The sequence below is a fragment of the Meleagris gallopavo genome, chromosome 16, assembly GCF_000146605.3.
Source record: "Meleagris gallopavo isolate NT-WF06-2002-E0010 breed Aviagen turkey brand Nicholas breeding stock chromosome 16, Turkey_5.1, whole genome shotgun sequence".
Lineage (NCBI taxonomy): Eukaryota > Metazoa > Chordata > Aves > Galliformes > Phasianidae > Meleagris > Meleagris gallopavo.
This window is the reverse complement of record NC_015026.2, coordinates 13,903,680-13,911,452: the sequence shown is the minus strand read 5'-3', so window position 1 is coordinate 13,911,452 and position 7,773 is coordinate 13,903,680. Positions and strand designations below refer to the sequence as shown.

At 44.8% G+C, this 7,773-nt stretch overlaps 1 protein-coding gene across 4 annotated transcripts in view; it reads right to left on the bottom strand.

The window, feature by feature from the left end:
- Positions 1 to 7,762, bottom strand: part of TBC1D24 (TBC1 domain family member 24) — a 26,234-nt gene extending 18,472 nt beyond the window's left edge. For 2 of the 4 annotated variants that reach the window (XM_019620583.2, XM_019620585.2), the window contains exons 1-2: positions 7,301 to 7,762; positions 5,515 to 5,568 (exon numbers count right to left, since the gene is read on the bottom strand). The gene's annotated coding sequence lies outside the window, so the exon portion shown is untranslated. Of the gene's footprint in view, positions 1 to 5,514; positions 5,569 to 6,088; positions 6,212 to 7,300 lie in introns of all 4 variants that reach the window. The other 2 variants (XM_019620584.2, XM_010719883.3) reach the window with 2 other exon arrangements.
- Between the last annotated feature and the right edge of the window lie 11 nt (positions 7,763 to 7,773).

Genomic DNA, 7,773 nt, shown 5'->3' with positions numbered 1-7,773 from the left:
AAAAAAAGACAGCAAAGCAAACAGGCTTTGTGAAGGTCACTAAAGCAGCTCTTAACTGCTAGCAAAGCCAACAGAATTAGTGTGCTACAGTGCAATGGTGCATAGCTCCTGACACTGTGCCAACAGCTACAAGCCAGCCGTCCTCCAACTGGGAGCATTTACTTGCCAGAGAAGAGACTGAAACTTCAGAAAAATTCTAGCCAGTCTTTGTGGTGTTTTTCTCCCATTCCTTCCCAATCTTCTTTCATCCTCCACTCCACTTAGCTGTCACATAAGAGAAGGGGATGAGACGACAAGAAAACATTTCAGAATGAAATATGCATAAATACGTGGTCCAAGAGACTTGTTCACCAGGTCCCCAAAGGTCTCCTCCAGAGACTGACACCTCTGCAGCACAACAAAATTCCCTCCTACTTGCTAAAGTAACTTCAGAGAAGTTAGCAACATTTTGCAGCGAGTGTCCTCTAACCTGACCTGTGGATAACAGAAGGGCTCAGCACTGATACTTATAAGCACCTCAGAGCAGAACAAGGAGATTCAAAAAAATCAGCAAAAGAAAATTGGCAAAGCTTGAGAACTGCACATGCCTCTTCAAGGGAAAGTCCCTGCTCTCCTTTCTAATTAGACTGACTTCTCCAAGTAGGAATCAGCACAGAAAAGAACAAACTTTTCTATCAGCAACTGCCACGCAACTTTGATGTTGCTGAATCTATGGACTTCTAATGGAGCTGTCAGCTCCAACAGCAAGAACAAGAGGGAAGTAGAAGTGTTTATATACTCTAAAAAATGCCTGCAGTACAGACAAAGGATTTTTCCAAGTTCGGTTTAGAAGAGTGAAGCAAACAAATCATCATCATCATTCAAAACCGAGCACTGGCCATGGAACTGGAGCTGGCCTAATTTCAAGTCAGTGACTGCACTGTCAGGAAACATTTATTTAGCTTGCCAGCCCGGCCACATTTTCATTCCATTCCCCTCTTTCTTCCTGTTGTTACGTGGGCTACTTTCAGAAGATGTCTGAAATCTGAAGTTGTATAAAATATTGAGCAATGAAGAGAAGTGTGGCAATCAGAAGTCAGACACTGCCTGCAAAGAAAAAAAATCATCTGTGAAATCAGTTAAAAATACATCATTCAGTATAGGAAAGGTTTGAACTTGGAAGTGGATGACCTTTAATGTCCCTCCCAAGCCAAGCCATTCTGTGATCCTATGAATTATGACTTCCCTTCGTTAAAGAGAATATCGGGTTGCACTTCTACTAAAGTTAACACGGGTATGGACAACTCGAATTTCACTGCCAAAGAACCTTGTAAGTTTTCCAAGTGGCACTTCAGTATTTCAATCAATCACAAAACGAACCAACCCTACCTCCAATTCATTAAGATCCTCAGTTTTTGCTTTCCAAACAGTAGGAATTAGCAAACTGAAGCTGTGAATTACGACTAATCCAACATACACACGTTTCTTCCAGACCTAGACTGCACACATCCATAGCAGAGAAACAGTTCTATTCCAAACTGCCAAAAAATAGATTCCAACTCTGATTAAAACCTGAGATGATGCTGCTTGACATTGAATTTAATAAACAGAAAGATTTCTCAAAATAGATCTTACAAGGAAAAGGGCATAAAATCAGGAAACTCGTGTTCTCTGTTTCAGCAGTCTTGCAGTTCTGCCTCCTGAAATTCTGATGATGGATGATAACCAGGATACTCCACACCGACCCAGCATTCTGGCCACATAAAAAAGTAAACTCTGGTAATAATATTGCCCAATTTAACCATGCACTGCTACACTGGTTTTAATGAAGACCACTTTCCCAGCCCCTTTTGCTATATATATACTGTACATATACACATAGACACGGACAATAAATATTTCAGCATGCTTTCTATAACGTGCTCTGCCATCCCTGGACAATGCTGAATCACACCTGAGGTTTTCCCTTTATACACCAAAGAACAAAGCAATGCAGCAAGCTAGTAACGCTGCTGAGAAAAAGCGACTAGCAGGCTATTAAGTCTTTCCTACCCAATACTTGGGTGCATCTTTCAGTTCCTCCTGAGCCCAGGCCTACAGCAGTATACCAACATCTCTGCTACACGGATCTGGAATCAAGACTGGAGTCACAGTGCCATCCTTCCTTCCCCAGCACCTCCTGTCTCCTATATACAGCTTCAGTGATTTCCCATTCCACAAATTAGCTAAGAAGAAAAAGATAACAGACAAAACTTAAGCACATCACTTAGCAATAAAACAAGCCGAACGCAATCAGCAACCTGCACCACAATGCACTTTGAGCAACGATCCAACGATCCTTTTCAGCAGAGGATATGAGTTGGATGGATTGCTTTGATGAGTTAAATGCAGTTCGATCTCTTCATGCATCGCCCCGGGCACTGTGTACAGCATGAGCTGTGCTCCAGCTTCAGGAGCACAACCCTGGCCAATGCTCTAGCAGCAGTCCATCAGTAACAACAGGAGTCTTTGCTCCACATTGGTTTTTCATACTCTTCTGGGACGAAGACTAGAAGCCTGCTGAACCCTAAAAAGTATTGAACGCTCACTTCTCTGAGAAGCAGGTAAAGACCTGACAGTGCTGGTTAGCACTGTTAATAGTACACAACAGGGCACATCATTTTGAGCATCTATATAATTTCTCTTGTTGCATGTGAAGCACAGACACAGAAGGTTTGCCCTGGAATCCTCTAATTGCATCTTTAGAAAAGTACTACTGACTTCTTTAACAGGGTCTTTTAATTACCTGTGATTGACCTATCATGTCCTTTATAACAGTAAAAAGCTCAGAAGTGCAAGGAGTGATAATGGTCAGCATGTATGTGGGGGACAGCTGCAAGCACTTCCACAGAAGGCAGCCAGCCCTCATTCCCACCTGCTGCCCTGGGACAGCACAGGCACCTCTAGTGCTCACCACTGATTCCATGAGCTGTGCTGATGAAAACCTACCAAGCAGGTACAACACTCCCAAAACAAACAAGACAGTAAGAATTAAAGACTGAAGATGTACGTTCAGTGTACATTTTCTCTTCTAAACACCTGACTTTATGTCTTTCTCAGTTTGGGAACAGAGTCCACTACGTGCAACCAAAGGCAAAGGGCAACCATCACAGAAAAGCTCTGACACAAGAGCTAATCTGTATGCAATAAAGCAATCCATTTTCTGCCCTCTCACATTGAAAGCTTGCCATCAGTTTGACATTTATCACCTCTCCATCTTAACCCATTACAAACATTTAATGGCAGAAAAATCTCTTTAAACATCTCTGCTTTGAAACGTTCTCCTCTCAGGCACAGTGTCTGCGTTTATTTATGTTGGACACAGATTTATTTCTTTTTTTCTCCTCCCTAAACTTTCCCATAGGAGTACCTGGAACCATGCTTTACTTCTTGCCCTATGTTCAGCACAGCAGCTGACAGCACAAATGATGGAAACACAGATTTTTACAAGTAGAAGACAGGATATGAGATATCAGAAAAGGGCATCACTCAGCTCCTACAAGACATTTGTCAGCAAACATTTCACAGACAACAGTGATGATTCAAGTTTATGAGGAAACCATCCCATAACGTGTTGTTTGTTGTTTTTTTTTTTTAAAAAGTCACATATATGTCCTAGATCTTTCCCTCCCCAGCTGAGCAATATGTGAGTGTACCTTTCCAATAGTTTTCATGACCAGGTGTCACAACAGCGAGCCCAGGGATCTCCTCTGAACTATTTTGTTTTGCTCAGGGTCAGTCCGTGCACAACAGTGCATCCCATGCAGCCACAGAGCTACAGAACACACTGCACACAAAGCACAGCAGGAGCAGATCCCCTCACCAACACAGCCTGCCTCCATTGCTCTGCAAGTCATGCTATACCATGCTGCTGTGCTTTCCTGTTTCTGCCTTCCTGTTTCACAAAACAGTAGCCTTTGCTGTGCAGGATTGAACAACAGGCCGGCAGGCAGGGCACTGAGATCCAGGAGTCTTGCTTGCAGGCTGCAGGGAATCCCTGATGAGCAGAACCAGAGCATCACAGTCACAGCCTGCACCTTGTCAATACATTTTCCACTCACATACAGGTATAGAGTGTGCATACATGCACATAGTGAATATAAACCAAAAGCCTTAGTCTGGCAATCAAGGATTGCTTAAGAGAAACCCAAGTCAGATGATGGGCAGAAGAACCACTAAGTGTGGGCTAATTGAGAACACAAGTCCTTACCCCACAAGGAGCCTGTGGAAATGCTGCATGCCCTCCTGTAGTTTGCACACTCCACTCACACCAGCAGCTATCAGCAGATCTTGTTTATTCCAGGGTAGGTTCTACAGCCTCACATTTTCAACTGCCAGCTGAAAACAGTCTGAGACAGAAGCATTTTCCTGCTCTATCTTGTTATCTTCTGCACTAAGTGCTAAAGGTATGGAAGTTTTAACTTGGAAAACAAAAGCTGATTTACAGTAGAAGAATATTACGAAAATTATAAAGTAAAAGCTGTCAACTGCAAAGAAACCGTTCTCTTCCAGCTCTGTAAAACTCTGTACATCTCCTCCAAGCTGCCCCAAAGAAAAGCTTCAGTGACCTGCTATCCCTGCTAAGGCATGACTGCTTTTCTGAGACAACACCAGGTAGACACCCCACCCCAACAAAACGTTCAGACACCAACACTAAGAAGCTTACAAATACACTTTACAATGAAAAGAGGGTCCAACTGCAGGCAAACGCCACAATTCTATTTCAGGGAATTTGAAACACAGAATCATAGAATCGCTCAGGTTGGAAAAGACCTTAAAGATCATCAAATCCAACCACAGCCTAACCATACCACCCTAACAACCCTCTGCTACGTCATCTGATCAATGAACAATACATTGCTTTTGATTCTTATCTCTGTAGCCTTTCCAAAGTTATGCTCTACTAAAACCCAAAGAGTAGCAAGTTGCTCTTCTGGAGCAGCAATGGTATCTGTACAGCACTTCACACTGCAGAATCCCAAACCAGTGCAACCTTGTTTCAATCCTAGTTTTATAACCAAATAGCACTTAACAACAACACAACAGCTGCTGAGTTTTCAGTCTCACTATTACTGCAGACTGCTAATCACTAGTCATACTGGTGGGGCAAAGCTTTGGGAAGACCAGCCCTGCGAGAGGGCCATTGAGATAGATGAGGGGTTAGGAGAGGGGGCAGATGAGAGGCCTTGTGGTGGATGCCATTCTTCACCCACACGTTCATTCTGAATAAGCTTAAAGGTACTTAAAGCATCCAACACACCTACTCTTCTGGCAAATGTGGCTGCTCTGGCCCAAGGACATCAGTTCCTCAGTGGGAGGAGAGGGCTGGGGCTGTACCAAGACACAGAGCACAAGCAGGACCCCCGTCCCCTTGGGGCATCAGATCAAAAAGCAAACATTTCCCCTAAATGTCGAAGATATTATACAAAACTAGGAGATGAATGAAAGAAACAGCCCCAACGTCCCTCAGACTGAAGTGACCTTACTATTCCTTACCTTAGAACTTGTCCTCCTATAGATCTCCTTATGACTTCCACCCTTCTGCTGGGTCTGTTGGGATGGAAACAGAAGTTAAAATCGGACCAGCGATGTGGTGGGCAGCATTAAGTGCCTCAGTGACCTCTGTAACCTTCAAAAGGCATCTGCCTGAACCTCTGCATGGCTCCCAGCCTCCAGAGAACAGAGAACAAGGGGACCGATACCCTCACAATTCAGAAGAGCAGTTAATTAACCATATTATCAAAGTTCCTACAGCATAAACAACTTCCAGTCTCTCAAACCACAAGCAGGATTACTGTTGGTGGCACCTTTGTAATAAATACTTTTAACCAGCGTTCCCCTTGTAGTTCATTTCTGACTCTCCTGTCCCAGTGCTGCCCAATGTATTGATCTACAAAATTACAGGAAGGGCAAAAATTTTATGTGAAATGGTCAGCCTCCAGCGGTTCTGGATGAGTCACTTCTTCCTTACGTTGTTTCCCCCTGAATAAATCCTAAGAAAGCAATCCAGCACTGGTGCAGCCACACACAGGTTATACCTATTGCCAGCAGAACACAGCTGCATACACACCAAGCACAACTCAGCACGCTCACTGATACAGCCAGCCTATGGAACTCCTTCCCCGAGACAGTGCAACTCGTGGTCTTCTGCAACACTCAGAGAGCTCAGGAGGCCATCCTCAAACTTGGAAAGCTTAAGCAAGAGGAGAATAAATGAGATAAGGTGAAGCCTAAGTGCAGGTGCAGCACAGATAAGAGCACATTCATGCATTGGTTCAGAGAACTTCGAACAGCTGATCACACAGCTGGATGCCTTCAGCACGCACTCCCACCCAGCACACACAGAATCCACATGAGTCAATCATTAATATAGTGCAGTTAGCTCTATTTTTATATCAGACAAGTCGTGTGACTGCCTGGTCAAGTACAAGGGGACGCAGCGGCCAAAGACCAGCATTACTTACTTAAACTCTTCTGCAAGCCACCACTCTAAGCTACACACCATGCAAATCTGAGTAGTTGCACTGGACTTCTAAGAGAAACTTTAGTGCTCAGCAACAACTCAAGGCTATATATAAATGGAAAATAGCCACTTTTCTTCCTGACAATCAACACAGCTTATTTCGAGTTCTACCACATCTGTCTGCTTCAGAGCAGGCATCCACACAGCTAACACAAGCAGCTTTAGCAGCCTCTCCATCCTAACAGAGCAGGATGTGTTCTAAAGAGCTGCAAGAACAGCAAGGACCGAATTTATGGTCTGTAATTTGCTTGCCACCAAATCCATGCAGCTTCGTCACTGAAGCAAAAGCACTTGTGATCTAAACAAATGCCAGGGCAGCATTATCAGATTGCAGTAACCTTGTTCTTGGAGACACTGAGAGACATAAGCAGTGAGGACTGGTTCGCTTTACCTGCTTGCTTGTCCTGAATTTATGGGCACATTAATTTAGTGCAGCCATAGGCTTTCACCAGTTTACAATCCAAATAACACCACTGATGGAGTGTGGGGGCTGTGCCAAGGTTTCAAGTTAACAGAATGAAGAAAAAACCGACCAGGGGGAGTAACCAAAGGCTGAGACAGAAGCAGAGGGCTGGGATGCGCAGAGGTGCTTAAAGACGTGCAAGGTTCGTGGGCAGCCTGCTACAAACATTTACTTGGCAGCATTTAATTATTAACAGCGAGAAAGAGAAGCAGAAAGCGCTCTCCCTCGTGTTCAAACTTGAGCTGCACAAACACCTGCAAATTTTCAAATATTAATGAAAGAAAAGCCATTCCTACCTGCTGATTGTTGTGCAACAAAACCCACATCCAGCTCACTAGTGGTGAAGGACGTAAGCACCACACATCGCCTGGAAGCGCCACGAAGCCAACACAGCACCCTGCCCGAGTCCTTAGACACAAGTTATCAGTGCAGCTTCTGCAAAGTAACCACCTGCGTGAGATGCCTATCTACCAGCGACGTGAGAAGCAGGGCGTTCCAGCAGGGAATTCCTTTTTCTGGTAATACTTAGCCGCGATCTGCCTCATTTCTACGCTCGGAGCACTCCCGGACACTCCAGCAATCCAACCCGGCCTGCATTTAAGGCAGAATCGCCGTCGGACGCCGCAGCTTGCTGCAGGAACCGGCCACAAAGGCTCCCCGTTTAGGGGCTGCAACGCAGAGCTCAGCCCTGCGCACAGCGGGGACCCGGCGCTGCTCTGCAGGATGGCGTCCCGCCCGCCAGCAGCCGCAGCAATCCTCCTCCACAGCC